Here is a 12,632-nt window from a genome sequence, read left to right as displayed (position 1 = left end):
TAGGGCTTGCAGATGCATTGTGAGAGGGGCAGCCCTGGCTAGAGGCAGAGGGGGCTACATGCGTCGGCCACGTAGGCCTTAGCCAGTCAGGCTATACCGCCAGCAGCGCTCCTACCTAAACATGAGTGCCGCGCGATGCGTTAAAAGGCTCCAATTCCGAAAGGAGGTGATTGCAGAGATCTGCCACCTGCTTCGCCGAGATCTGCGGCCAAAGCTCAGGTGCAGGACGTCTCTGTCGGTGGAAGTGAAGGTGACGGTGGCATTGAACTTCTATGCCACCGGCTCCTTCCAATACGCTGCTGGGGACATAGCAAACATCTCCCAGTACGGTGCACATCGCTGCATCCGCCAGGTGACCGAAGCACTGTTCAGAAGGAGAAGCCAATTCATCTCCTTCCCCATGGCCCTGGAGAGCCAGCATCAGCGCACATTGGGATTTTCCAGACTCGGGGAATTCCCCTTGGTGCAGGGCGCCATTGACTGTACGCATGTGGCTTTGCGGGCCCCTCTGGAGCATGGCGAGCAGTATCGCAACAGGAAGGGCTACCATTCTCTGAATATGCAGCTGGTCTGTGACCACAAGCAGCGCATCATGGCAGTCAATGCCAGCTTCCAGGCAGCAGCCACGAAGCCTTTAGCCTGCGGCAGAGTACTGTGCATGACATGTTCCAGGCACTGCCTCCCCCAAGAGGATGGCTACTCGGGGACAAAGGCTATCCTTTGTGAACCTGGCTCATGACCCAGCTCCACGCGCCCAGGACCGCTGCTGAAGAGGCCTACAACGAGAGCCATCAAACCAACCGCAACATCATCGAGCTAACTATTGGGATCCTCAAGCAGCGGTTCCGCTGCCTTGATCGCTCCGGAGGAGCTCTCCAGTATTCGCCGGACCGGGTCTCCCAATTTGTGGTGGTTTGCTGCATGCTACGCAACCTGGCTATCCGCAGGACTCAGGCACTGCCACCTGACGTTGGACCAGCACCTCAGGAGGAGGAGCAGGAGGAGCATGAGGAGGAGGAGGAGGAGGAGCAGGAGTACGTTCCCAGGAGGGAGCGACCAGGGCCAAGGGCCGCACGACGCCACCTTATTACACGGTACTTCTAAGCCCCCTGTCAGGGAATGGCCAGGGGCCATGAGGGAAGATGAATGCAGCCGCTCCGCAAGCCCTCAGCCGGCGAAGCCAACAAACACGAAGAAGAACAACCATGGAGACTGCATGAATAAAGATAATTTTGTATTACACAAAAATGAAAAGCCCTTCCCACATGAATCCCCAAAAACAATAAACGGGCCCCACAAAAAGGCCAACAAACGACTCACTCCCGCAAACTGGGGAGGAGTCACTCCACCTTTCTTCAAACCGGGCCTCAACGTCGGCCTAACGCAAAAAATAAGCCCTCCAACAACACAACCATGGGCAAAATAAAGATGGCCACCGCCATATAAAAGGAAAGCTGGCCACACCCTCTACTGAGTGGCCCGCGAGGGCGAGCCCTTGCCCAGCCTTTTGCCTCCCCTGCCCGGCCTGCTGCTCCTTCGCAAGCTCTGCCCAGTGGCTGCTGCGAGGCTGGGGGAAGGTGCCTGAGGCTCAGATGCCCTTCCGCCAGATGCCACTGGGGGGCGGCCTACACGGCGTTTGGGCCTCGAGGGGCCGTCTGCTGAGTGCGCACCTGAGCCTGGCCACCATCAGCTGCAGCCGCTTGCCCTTGATGCCCCAGTGGGGGAATGGCAGCGACGGATGGCGCAATGTGGGCCAGCTGGCGTCTGGGATGCGCTGGTTGGTTCTGTGGCGCGGTGGCACTCGGCCGGGCCCGCACTGCAGGATCCGCAACAATCAGCCGAGGGGCGGCTTGCTGGGATGGTCCAGCGCAGTGGCTGCCGTGGCAATGCCTGCCTGAGACAGCGCGTGTGGCAGCAGTGAGTGCCCCTGTTGTCCTGGTGTGCGTGCACATCACATCCGCCAGGGTCTTGACGGCATCAGTCAGCATGCGGCCACTCGCGGCAGTTGCTGCCCCGAACCCGCGCACACTGGTCGTCAGCGACTCGATGGCCTCAGGCATGCACCCCACCACGCTCATGAGCTCCGTGTGGCGCCGGTCCGAATCCTCGGCCATCTTATCCAGCTTCCGCACCTCCTCCGAGGTGAAGGCGTCCGGACTGGAGTCGCGACTCTCCCGCTGGGGAGGAGGGGGCCGAACTAAGGGACCCTTGCCATGTTGGTGGCGGCGAGTGTGCCGATCAGCAGCACTCCCCTCTGATCCTTCCCCCCTTTGGGGGGAAGGCCGCGGGCCAAGCACACGGCTCCTGGGTGGCTGGACGCCACTGGTCCCAGAAGCTGCATTGCCCTGCGACAGTTCCTCCAGGCACTCGTCCAGTGAGGAGGTGTCAAGCATTTCCTCCTCTCCTGCGGGACGTGACTGTTCCCCCGATGGTCCGGCTTGCTCCTCCTCCTCCTCCTGCTCGGAGGTGCTGTCACTGGCAGCTTCAGGGTCCTGGTCATCACCAGCTGAAAGCAGGAATGCTCAAGAGTAGCTTCAGAGTGAGGAGACGGCGTCAGCGAGGGAGTTAGGACTGGTGGCATTCAGCGCATTGGTGGGACAGTGGCAAAGGAGGTAGCTCGGATGGGCCAGTGCGACGCGAGAGGGCCAAAAGGCAAGGTCCTTGCCATTGCCGGGCAGTGGAGGGTCGGATACTCCGCACGCTGTGGGGACGATCACACGGGCTCCCATGAGCACACACACGCGCTCCTCCAGCCGAGTGAGCTTCTGCAGTTTGGCGCGGCCACCCCTGGCACGGGCCTGGCGATTAAAGGCTACTTTAGCCTGCAAGAGAAAGGACGGGCTGTAAATGCGCAGTGTAGCCCTGATGCAGTGTGCACTGCCTCCCATCGTGGAATAGTTTGGCCAGAGTGAAGCCCTGATGTAGTGTGCACTGCCTCCCATGGTGGAATAGCTTGGACAGAGTGAAGCCCTGATGTAGTGTGCACAGCCTCCCATGGTGGAATAGCTTGGCCAAAGTGTAGAGTGCCAAATGGCCATTTGATGCTCATGACTATCCCAATGCTGCTGGCTGAGGGCTGGCCAATAGGACTTTCAGCTCCCTTTGCCCATCATGTCAGGTGTACATGCAAGAATGAGGAGGAGACTGGAAAGGCTACTCACCTTGACAATCCTGGTCAGGTCGTTGTATTTTTTACGACATTGTTTGTGGGTCCTGGGGGCATCGCCGGTGAACGTCACCCTCTGGGCGATCTGCTTCCAGGCTTTGGTGTAGTCATGGTTGGTTGGATTCCTCCCACTCTCTGGGAACAAGATCTTGCGCCTCACCTCCAGAGCTGTGACCATTATGTCCAGATCACCCTCTGAGAAGCGCAGGGCACGCTGACGGGCCTTCTCTGGCGTTGCCATGACTCCCTGGGGCTGAGCAGCAGTGTTGAGGCCTCTTTGCAAGGCTGCAGTGTGCAGGGCGTGGCAGCAGACCAATTCGTCCCTTCCCCCTTTAAGAGCTGGTCGGCGCCACGGGGTCTGCTGTCAGTCCAAAAATGACCGCACCCGCGCTGCGCCCCGCCTGGGCGCTATCCCTCTGGACCGCCGGCTTAGCGCCTAAAGAGAGTAGTGGAACGCCTCTTTTAGCGCTCCACCAACCTCTTAGGGCGAAGCCACTGAATTCCCGGCAACGGGGCGCTACTTTGGGGCGGGCGCTAACTTCGGGCGGGCGCTAAGGTTAGCGCCCCAAAACTGCCTATACTGAAAATCTAGCCCTTTATCTGCCACAACAATCTTTAAAGTGGCTCCTTATCGAATGACTTTTGGAAATCTAAATATTGTACATCCACTGGTTCCCCTTCAACTACCCTGCTCGTTGCATCCTCAATATACTACAATAATTTGCTAAACACAATTTCCCTTTCAAAAAGCCATGTTGAGCCTGCCTAATCATATTGGCCCAGTAATTCCGGGCACAACACGTGAGTAAGGACGGGGTACTCACACGTGTGCCCGGAGGAATTGCTGGTTTTCAGCATGCACAGCGCATGCGCTGAACACCGGCATTTCCTGTCCTCTGACCCAAGGGGTTAAGAGGTAGCATGCACGCGACTGCACAGGCAGCGCGTGCGCAGTGAAATTCCTTTTTTTTTCCAGAGTTGCCCGAGTGTGTCGTCCTCCGGTCTTTACGCGTGGAAAAACCAGACGTAAGTATTTCGTTTTACAGGTAAGTGGGCTTTTAGTACAATGTAGAATTTTTTTTCCACAGGTTTGATATTTTTAAAGAATTTACAGTAAGGTAAGTTTAGTTTTAAACTCTATTTTTTAAAATTTTATTTTTTCAAAAAATTGATTAATTGCTTAAAATATTTTTTAAAACTTATTTATAGTTAATATAATCAGTGGGATGTTTTTAAAAAATTTATTTAACATTAAAATAGTGTTTTGGCAGCCCATACTTTTCATGAGTTTCAAAGCTCTTACTGTCAAACTCATGAATGAGTTTCCCCTTCCCTGATTGGCTGCACAGTGCTCACCTGATCCCAGCCGGCACATCGCACTAACTAAGCCACTGGATCAGGTTAGCACAGCGCGCCGACATCGGAACCGGGCCTGTGACAGGAAATGCGAGCAGGCCCGTGCTTCAGATGTCGGCGTGCAGGGTGAGTGCAGATTGGGGGTTTGCACGCGCGGCAAGCACCCGATTCTAATTTCAGGGCCATTATGATTTTCTAAGTGCCCTGTTATCACATCCTAAATAATGGTAAGAGAAAAAGGTAAAAAAAACGTGGTAGTTTTGATCAAATGCATATGATTGGATTAGATCTGATAAAGCCTGTAAACCAAAATCGGAATTGTGAGGCGTTTGAGTCGCTCAATTAAATCAGCAATGTTGAGTTATAAGTATTGTTAAGTGTAATTTGAAGCAGTATTACATGTACAATATAAGCAATGATTCTGAGATACCTGGTCTTAGACGTTTATGAACGTCTCCCTCATAGCTCTTATTGTTTGTATTTTCAGCACAGGCCTCTTGCCTCATCGAGCGAGCACAAGCATTTTAGTTTGCAGGATAATTCTACCTTCTCTTTGCTTTTCGGCTACTTCTCATGATAGAAGAAATTTGCTCGAGTGAAACTGATCAAAAATAATATGTGATACATCTTTGGATTCATATCGCATTCATTCATTGGGTGAAAACGTGTATTAGTAACAGAATATCTGTCACAAGAGCCTTTCACTGCGTCTTACTGGTTGAAGATATTAGGTAAAATAAGAGTTGCTGGTGAAGGAAGTGTCTGAGATATTGTGGAAGACCATAAGGCAGTACATTTCAGGCATTGTTTGTTGCGTTGAGAGGAAAGTGGCTGCAATTGACGATCTTGCTTTTTACAAGACACTCTTACGGGCCATGCTTGTGTCCAGTTTCTGGGGCTGGCCTGATATGGTCTGACAAGAGCAGGCCAGAGGCTGGGAATTCTGCAGCGATTGTCTCACCTCCTGACTCCCCAAAGCCTTTCCACCATCTACAAGGCACAAGTCAGGAGTGTGATGGAATACTCTCCACTTGCCTGGATGAGTGCAGCTCCAACAACACTCAAGAAGCTCGACACCATTCTGGATAAAGCAGCCCGCTTGATTGGCACTCCATCCACCGCCTTCAACATTCACTCCCTCCACCACTAGCGCACTGTGGCTGCAGTGTGTACCATCTACAAGATGCACTGCAGCATCTCGCCAAAGCTCCTTCAACAGCACCTTCCAAACCCGCGTCCTCTACCACTTAGAAGGACAAGGGCAGCAGACGCATGGGAACATCACCACCAACAAGTTCCCCTGCAAGCCACCCACCATCCTGACTTGGACCTGTATCGCCGTTCCTTCACTGTCGCTGGGCCAAAATCCTGGAACTCCCTTCCTTACAGCATTGTGGGTGTACTTACACCATATGGACTGCAGCGGTTCAAGAAGGCGGCTCACCACCATCTTCTCAAGGGCAATTAGGGATGGGCACTAAATGCAGGTCTAGCCAGCGACGCCCACATCCCATCAATGAATAAAAAAAGGCGATTATTAATGTTGCACACGATGATTGATTGGATGGATTTAGTGTCCGCTGGAAGAATGATGCAGCATCGTGTATCATTAGAACAATTGTTCCCATCAGAAGAGAAGCTGAATCACCTGGGCATGTTCAGTCTTCGTTTATTTTAATTTTAACAGTTAATTACAGGAAAACGTTTAACATAAGAATCACATCTGTGACGATACATAACACAGTGTATTAAGGAGAATATATTACAGCAAGCATCGATTTGCAACTTTGCTTAAAATGTTGTACCAATATCGATTGATCCATTAAACACGTTTTGTTCTTTATTGCAATCGCCGATAAACATTGTGTGGCAAACACTTCAGCTATTTCACTTATATAAATAATTTTGCAATTGAATTCAGTGGATATTTTACCCCATTCTTTAGCTCCTCTCTGAATTTATCCTGGGTCAGCACATAAATACATGTGTTTGTGCAGCAATTGAGAACCTGAAGCATGAATCCCACCGATTCAATGTCATTAACATCATCATACTCAATGACGGTAATACGGAGAAATAGAAAATAAACAACAATGGTCGTCCATAACAAAATAAAACTGCCCGATATACTGAAAAGCAAAACGATGGATTTCCTTCGGTTCTCCATCTCGGGGTCCTTGTGATTCTCTCCATTGCTGAGGCCCCGGAGTCCCCTGCGGACTCGACTGGACACTAAAATGTGTCTAGCGGTGAGAACATTGAGCAACAAAATCAGAACGAATGGGACACAAGGGATTAAAGTAAGATTAAAGACGTCAAACGCTGCCCACGCGGGTGAAGTAAGAAAGGTGGGTTTCCAGACACAACCCCAGGGTAGGTTCTCCATTATATATTCAGGGTCAAATACAAAGTACCAGGGAATGTTTATTAAACAGCCCAGCGCACTCACCACCCCGATAACGACCGCCGCCATTTTCTCGGTGCAATATTTTGTTTTCAGCTTCGGACAACAAATGGCCACAAATCGATCGAAGGTGAAAACCACTGTGAACCAGACCGAGGCCGCCGCGGCTGCACAAACCAGGACGATATTGAGACAGCACACGGGGGTAATGGTCAAGAATGAAACTGGGAAATAAATTACAATAATGCACCTTAATATTACTCCCGTACAAACAACCAGGAGATCGGCCGTTGCCATGGCCACCAGGTAGCGAGTGATACATTTGGAGAGACCGCACTTTCCTCGGGACAGGATCACAATCGCCACCAAGTTAACTGCAAGAGACACAAAGATTAGTGAGATTTGTTTCCACTCAGAGTCGCAGTAAAACCCTCATTATTAAAGTTGTTTTGAGTGAACTTTCAACTTATTATTGCACTGATTAATAGGAAATCATTTACGCACTGGTGGCTGCCATCTGCCATCTAATCTGAACTCGCATCGTTATCCAATTTCTCTCATAGCTCCCCTCATGCCCTCTACGAGCTCAACTTGTCTATGAGACCCACCTACTGCTCGCTCGATCCAATTCCAACCGAACTGCTGACCAACCAACTTCACTTCCTGGCCCCCATGTTAGCTGATATTGTTAACAGTTCTCTCTCCCCACATACTGTCCCCTCCCCTTCAAATCCGCCGTCATCAGCACCTGCTCAAAAAACAACCTTGAAGCCTCTGTCCTTGCCAACTACCGCCCAATCTCCAACCTCCCATTCCTTACCCCGTCCTTGATCGTGCTGTCTCCTCCCAAGTCGGTGCCCATCTTTCACAGAATTCCATATTTGAACCCCTCAAACCTGGTCTCACCCGCTGCCCCAGTACATAAACGGCCCTTAACAATGTCACAAGTGCCATCCTATGTGACTGTAACTGTGGTAAGCTATCCCTCCTCTTCCTTCACGACCTGTCTGCATCCTTTGTCCAGACAATCCTCCTCCAATGCTTCTCCAGCCTCTGCCAGCTGCAGGGGACTGCACTCACTTGGTTCTAATCTTATCGATATAATCGGAGCCTGCAGCAGATTATCTTCCCACTCCCGCACCGTTACTTCTGGACTCCTCCTATTTATCATCTTCATGCTGCCCATCAGCGACATCATCCGAAAACACAACGTCTGAATCAAAGGCATGCCGAAGGCACCCAGCTCCATCTCACCACCAGCTCACCCAACACGTCCCTTGTCCATAATTTTCATACTATTTGTCATGAAATATAATTTCCTCCAACTAAATATTGGGAAGACCGAAGCCATTGTATTTGGTCCCCGCTATAACCTTCATTCCCTTGCCAACGGCTCCATCCCTCTCTTGCAACTTTCTGAGGCTTGACCAGCCTTGCCCAAACCAAGGGTTTTATTGACCCCGATATGAGCTTCCGAACAAATATCTGCTCCATCACAAAGACTGCCTGCTTCCACCTCTGTAACATCACCGACTCAGCCCCTGCCTCATCTCAACTGCTGCTGACCCCCTCATCTATGCCGCTGTGGCCTCTAGGATTGATTACCCCAACTCTTTTCTGTCCGGCCTACCATCTTCCAACCTTCATAAACTTGAGTTGTCCAAATCTCTGCTGCCCACATCCCAACTTGCACCAATCCCGTTCACCCAGCACCTACTGAGCTCACTGATCTTCATTGGCTCCTGGTCTGCCAAAGCCTAAATTTTAATATACTCATTCTTGTTTTCAAATCTCATCTGGCCATTTAATGCCATCCCCAAACTTAGCATTACTGTTTGCGGGTCTGTATACAACTCCCACTAACCTTTTCTGTCCCTTGGTATTTCTCAGCTCTACATATACAGATTCCACATCATCAGAGCTAATATCCTTCCTTACAATTGTGTTAATCTCCTCTTTAACTAGCAATGCTGCCCCACCTCCTTTTCCTTTTTGCCTGTCTTTTCTGTATATTGAATAACACTGGATGATGATTTTCCAGCCTTGGTCACCCTGGAACCATATTTCTGTAATCCCAATCATATAATATCCGTTTACATCTATTTGCGCAGCTAATTCATCCACCTTGTTGCAAATGATCCTCACATTAAGACACGAAGGCTGAGAAATTCGGTTGGTAGCGCCAGCGATTAGCGCCTAAAGAGCCCGAGAATTGGGGCGTTACCCAATTTTCGGGCTGGCGCAGTGAATATAGCACCACCTCCCATATTGAGTATCCTTTTAGCACTGGGACTAACTTTTTGCGCGTGCCCGCGGGCGCAGGCAGTTCATGATGTCATTTCAGTGTGCAACGCCTTTTTGGCGCCCCGGACTGGATATTCATTGGCGCCCGCAATCTTTCCACCTGGCACTATTAGTGACAGTTGGATGGAGCGTTCCCAGGCCATTCTCGGACTTGGGGGGCGCTATTTAAAGGGGACAGCACTAGTATAAAAGCTGCAGCCATTTGGGCTGGCCATTCTGATCGTTGCTGGAGAGAGTTGCTGACCTTCTGTTGGACAGTAATTTTCTCATTGAGCCTTCAGAGGCACTGGCACTGGCAGCTTGAGGGCTCGGCTCCCGAGCTGGTGATGCAGCATCTGAAAGCATGGAGGTGGAAGAGTGGCTTTAGCAAAAGGACAGCTTGGCAGCAAGGGATGCCAGATTGCGGCAAGGCTATGACATAGGACCACAGTGAGAAAGCATGCTGGTGGGGGGAAAAAGTGGAAGGAGACAGTTGTAAAAGGTGAGAAGCTTACCATCGCTGTCGACAATGCAGTCGGCAGCTGCAATGGTTACAGGACCAATCAGACGTCCTCCAAAAATCTGGTGGACTCTCTCCTCGAGATCCGTGAGAGTGACCAATTGTGGAGGTCCTCCACTGGTGCGAAGTTGGTCTTTGCCAATCCTCGCCAGCTTGGACTGCAGGGGAAAGGAGGGGAAGTTATGTTACATGATGCTCTGAGTGATCATCTCATGGCCCCCATGGTGGAAGAGTCCTTACATGATGTCCTGAGTGATCATCTCATGCCCCCATGGTGCAAGAGCCCTTACATGATGCCTTGAGTCAAATGTGCATGTGTGTGCCCAGAAAGGGCCATTGGTGTTTGCTGGCAGATGGCCAATGTGGCACAGCCCACTCTGTAGCTATAAAGTCAGGTACAAATGAAGGGATGCAGAAGTTTGCAGAAACAACACTCACCCTCACGACCCGAGTGAGGTCGTTGAATTTCTTTCTGCATTGGACAGGTCTCCTGGTCACCATGCTGCTGGAGTTGACCCTCTGGCATACATCCCTCCAAGCTCGTCGGTAGTCCTTATGATTCGGACTCCTGCCATTGTCTGGGTAGAGAGCATCTCGCTGGCACTCCACTGCGGCCATCAATTGCTCCAGAGCCTCATTGGTGAAGCGCTCTGCTCTCTGTCTCACCTTCTCCATCTGGTCCAAGTTTTTATCGCCAGAGAAGGGCCTGCGCTGATTCTGAGGCCTGCAAGGCACAGAGTGTGGATGCTGAAGCTGACTGACCCACCCCTTTAAGAGCTGGCAGGTGCCTGGAAGTCTCGTGGTCATCGGCAATTGAGAGCACCTGCGCTGCACCCGTCTGCTCCGATTTTGGGTTGCGCCGGAAGTTTAGCACCTTAGGTGTCCTGTGTAATGCCTGAATTTGCGCTTCAATCACCTTCAGGAGCGATGCAACCCAATATCGCGCCAGGTGGTGATAAGTTGCATCTGGCTATAAACTTTGAGCTGCGCCAATTCCAATGCCCCAAGCAGGGCTATACCCAATTTCTAGGCCTTCGTCCTTTTAAAATTATTATTTATTGTGGCCATGTTTGATATAAACCCTTGATTTCTCTGACTGCCACTTTTGCTTTTCTCCTTCCTGTCTTTTGCCTTTGGTGCATTCCTTGTTTCCCTTTCCTCTGTCTCCCTGCACTGGTTCCCAACCCTGCCCTTTTACTTTAAACCCTCCCCAACAGCAGTAGCAAATACTCCCCCAAGGACGTCGGTCCCGGTCCTGCCCAGGTGCAAACGGTCCAGTTTGTACTGGTCCCACCTCCCCAGAACACGTTCCAAAGTCCCAGGAATTTGAATCTCTCCCCCTTGCACCAGTCCTTTAGCCACGGATTCATCTGAAATATCCTTCTATTTCTACTCTGACTAGCACGTGGCACTGTTGCCAATCTTGAGATTACTACCTTTGAGGTCCTATTTTTTAATTTACCTCCTAACTCCCTGTATTCAACTTTTAGGACATCATGCCAGGTTTTAACCTATATCGTTGTGACCTATATGCACCACAACAACTGGCTGCTCAACCCACCCCACCCAGAATGCCCTGCAGCCACTCCAAGACATCATTGACCCTTGCACCAGGGAGGCAACATACCATCCTGGAGTCTGGTTTGCAGCCGCAGAAATGCCTATCTATTCCCCTTACAATAGAATCTTGAGATAAGGAGGAATTTCTTCACTCAGATGGTTGTTAACCTTTGGAAAGGTCTGCCGCAGTGGGCTGTGAATGCTGAGACTTTGAATATATTCAAGGCTCTGATAGATAGATTTTTGGACTCTACGGAATCAAGGGATATGGAGATCGGGCATGAAAGTAGAGTTGAGATCTATGATCAGCCATGATTTGTTGATTGGCGGGGCAGGCTCGAGGGCCCATGTGGCCTACACCTGATCTTATTTCTTATGTTCTTCTGTCCTTAAATTAATATAAACAATTAGGAACTCAAAACAAAATACGAAATTAAATTAGCAACCAATATAAAAATAAATAGTTAGGTATTTTATAAACACAGGAATAGGAACATAGGGATATAGCCACTAAGGAATGAACAAGATAAACTCTAAAATAAAGGCAGTGAAATGAGAAATATTGAACAGTTATTTTACCGCCGTTTTTACCAGCGTCACAAACATGGTGCACGTGAAGTTAGCCAAAGAATTCAGAAAGATAACCACAGCTTCTAAGATAGACAGGAGCGACATTTTTAATGAACTAGACATGAATTAACGAGAGGATAAAACCTGGGGTCTGGAAAGACAGGTACCACTCATACTCAAAGCGAAGGAAGAGAAAGCAGAGGCACTATATATATATATAATTTTTTTTAATTTATTATATGTAAAACAAATTCTGTCGTCCAGTTTGCTTAAAATCGGTGCGAGGAAAGGTATTGAAATCTTTGCTCAAACATAAAATATAAAAAACTCTAAAATCCGAAAACAAAATTGTCATAAATCGCAACTTCTACAAGAAGTAACTCAGCAAGTACTACTGAACGGCCAGCTGAGGGCATCGCCCGAGGAGTATAAAAACTAGGGCGTGGGCCCAGCTTGGCCAGAGACAGTCTAGAAACAAGAAGCTCGTGGCTACTAACTAGACCTCCATGTTTTGTTACAAGTCGATTAAAGTGTGTAGTGAGTCTTTATTACGTCAATAATAAAGACTTGTCGGCATGGATTTCAAAAGGGAAGGACATCTTTGACCAACATGATAGCATTATTTGATGAACTAGCAGAGAGAGTAGGTAAGGGTAAGTTAGTGAATGTAGTATACATAGACGTTCAAAGAGCTTCCACCGTCTTAGTAGATTCGTGACTAAGATCCGAGCATGTAGACTCAGTGGACAAGTAGCCACATGGATAGCAAACTG

Source organism: Somniosus microcephalus, unplaced genomic scaffold (assembly GCF_052327205.1).
Source record: "Somniosus microcephalus isolate GS21.2 unplaced genomic scaffold, FLI_Smic_1.0 unresolved_chr9, whole genome shotgun sequence".
NCBI lineage: Eukaryota > Metazoa > Chordata > Chondrichthyes > Squaliformes > Somniosidae > Somniosus > Somniosus microcephalus.
The sequence above is the reverse complement of the archived record's forward strand: the minus strand, read 5'-3'. Positions refer to the sequence as shown.